The sequence below is a fragment of the Suricata suricatta genome, chromosome 2 (assembly GCF_006229205.1).
Source record: "Suricata suricatta isolate VVHF042 chromosome 2, meerkat_22Aug2017_6uvM2_HiC, whole genome shotgun sequence".
Taxonomy (NCBI): Eukaryota; Metazoa; Chordata; class Mammalia; order Carnivora; family Herpestidae; genus Suricata; species Suricata suricatta.
Window position 1 is genome coordinate 40,274,893 of NC_043701.1, and position 3,347 is coordinate 40,278,239.

The window sequence follows — 3,347 nt, forward strand, 5'->3', positions numbered from 1 at the left end:
ACACGTGTCAAAGCTAATTGAACTACACATTTAAGATGGGCCCAATCATACCTCAAAAACGTGAATGTAGAAAAATAAAAACATTCATAAAAGTGACATAAAATATTTCACATTTTTCATCTTGAGCTTTTAAAGGGTCTCTAATGTTGAATCAATTAGAAGCCAAAACGTGGGGTTCTTCCAATTCTGACTGATGGAGGAGTCAGTTTCAAACAAGCCTTCCACTGAAAGCAACTATAGGAGCTGGATAAAATAACAACTATTTGAAGTCATCAGGAAAAAAACCAAAGAAGCCATGGATCCTTATCAAGGCATAGTTCTCACAGAGTGAAAATCCCATAGAGAAGAGAATGCATTGACATGAGCTGGACATTCTGTGCTCTTGAGGTATTTTCTGCCCCTAATGTTGTGCTTGCACGGGGCTGAATACTGAGAAACAAAGAAAAAAGAAACTTTTGAGAAGGTAAAATGTAGGCAGAAACTTTGATTTCTGGAAATGCTGGAAAGAGAGAAAAGAAAAATAATAAGAGAATGCACAAAGACGAAGGGGCCCTTGATAAACCTCTAAACATTTGTTGAAACTCTTAAAAGACACAACTTAGAAGAAGGGGAAACCAGAAATAGACCTGATGCCACTAGACCCAGATGATCTGCCAATACCCTGTCTGCCCTCCAGAGGTGAACAATATCTTTCAGGAGAAAATAACACCATTTGGAGCTTCTGCTATTTTTCATACATTTTGATATTCAATAAAAAATGGATAGTCATAATAGGAAATAGAAAGAAATCACTAAAAATTAAAAGACAAAGTCCCAAAAGTTAGAATGTCACCCTGAATCACACAGATGTTTGAATTATCAAATGCCAACTTAAAGATAACTATGATACATAAAAAAACTAATGGAAAATGAAGAGTTTTGTCAGATCATTGGAATCTATGAAAAAAATCAAATGGTTTTCAGTATTCAGTAGTCTCCCTTGATCTGCTGGACTTCTTGACCAATGCACCCACTATAAGACCCAGACCCAAGAAACTGCCTGTCACTCTGGCATTCTGGCCAGACCTCCTGAGGAAGGGTCTGAACAAAGAAGGAGAGAGGATAGTTCTTAGAACTCATCCTGATATGGTCATTTGTTGAGCTGAATTGTGTGTTAAGTCTAAGACATACTATGTCTGTCATGCACACATGCACAGTTAAGGTGTCGACCTATGACAGGAAGTGATCAAATGGGACAATTTGCTGAATGCCAGGTTTCTAGAAGTGAGCACCGCGAGCCATTCTCCAGTGCAGATGAAAGAAGTCATCTTGCAGGAGGTTATTTGGCTATAGAGCTCTTTACGTTACACATGCTGTATGTCTGTACAACAACTGTGACGATGGGACAGGAAAATTGGGATAAAACGAAAACAGATCCCTCCATCAGCCAGACTAGAGTGGAGTGGGGAGGCCTGAGAATGAAAACAGAAACTTGTGAAACATAAGCAATCCTCACAAAACAGATCAATTGTAGCAGACCATCGGGGCTCAGAGTCCTTTTTTTTAAATGTTTTTTATTTTATTTTTGAGAGACAGAGAGAGACAGCATGAGCAGGGAAGGGTGAGAGAGAGAGAGGGAGATACAGAATCTGAAGCAGGCTCTAGGCTCTAAGCACAGAGCCCGATGCGGGGCTCAAACCCACAAACCGTAAGATCATGACCCGAGCCGAAGCTGGACGCTTAACCGACTGAGTGACCCAGGCACCCCGGGGCCCAGAGTCTTGAAACACCAGCTCCTTCACACCCATGTGCACTGACATAAGACCATGGAAATACAGCCCTAATGGTAACTTTACACAGCCTTGTGTGTCCCAAAGATAAAACTGCTGGCTTTTCTAGGAACTCCCTAGTTTACAAAATCTCATCAAATCTTGCCAAGACCTTCCTATGACTAACTCCAGCACCTAAGACCTTATTAAGTACCCCTCCCTCCCTCCCAATCCTCCCTCCTGAGAGGCTCCTGAGCTCCCTGGGGTATGTATTCTTCGTTGCTGCAAGATTAATAATAACAATAATTTTGTTGACTGTAGGTGTGCTCCAGTGGTCTTGGGCTGCGAGGCAATGGTGAAGGTCAGACCATATGCAATATGCCTAAAGCCAGGTCTCTCTAATGTCGTGATTCTGGAAAAGGGCAAAGCCACTCTCTCTGGCTACCTCTCCCTTTCTCCCCACACTGATCTCCATCCTCTTTCTCCAAACTCCTGGGCACCTCAGGCCTTATACTTTTATTTATGAAAGCTTCTTATAAAAATGAATAATTCAGCATCATGAGAAACTTACAAGGCTGACCTAAGAATAAAGCAATCTAAATCACATTAAAATTATATCATGATTTTTCCCTGAGATTGACTAAGGAGCCATGAGAAAATCAGCCCACCAACCTCTTGTGAAATCCTGGTGTAATGTTTAACAAATTTTCTGCCTTTGATTAACTTCTCCACCGTTAATTTTCTTTTTCCTTGCTAAAAGTGTCATTTCATTTCTTTAAGGTGACATCATGAGAAAGTGAAATAAAATGTGCCAGTGGTCCTGTAGCCACAGCCCCCACAACTTTGCTTCCCAACTTATGGCCAGGAGAGTGCCGACTCTGCTTTCTCCCCATCCAGGTGAGGTGGAAGGGGGCTTTCCTCTGCCCAATCCTCTCCCCTCCCTCAAAGCATTCTCCTTGCTCTCTAGAATTTGCTTAACCCAGTGGAAAGAGAACCAGATCCTTCCTACTGGCCTAGAGGGAAGAGCCTAGCTCTCTTATTCATGCCTTGCTCCTCCCACTCCACTCACAGTGTGCCTCTGGGGGCAGTTTTGCACACAACCTCCCTCTCTCCTAGCCAGAGTAGATGGATCTAAAAGACGTAAATGAATCCCTTCAGGAAGAATTTCACTTGAAACAGAGAAAAACTGGGCCTGCAACATATAAATTCAGGCACTGTCAGTGGCCTTCGAGGCTGGAAACTGGGGAAGACGCTCCAAAGCCAAAGGGAAGAATGAAATGGAGTCTCAGAGAAAAACGGCACAGATAGCCACACAGATTGCTTAAGGAGTGCTGGAGTGCCGGGGTCCTGTGCTTCCCTAGGCCCCGTGGTGTTCCTGTACTTGGAGTCCAAGAGCGTCTGTGGTATCCTTCCACTGAAAATGAGGTTTTGCCCAAGCCGACTCCCAAGGGTTCCTGTAACTTACAACCAAGGACAGCACCTTCTCCCTTGGCGAGGTCCTTATGCCCCCTAGCTGAGTTAGCCACCCTTGGCTCTGCTCCCTAGTTCTCCTAACATGATTCTGACATGGCCGTTAGCCCTTCATTCTGTGGCCACTCA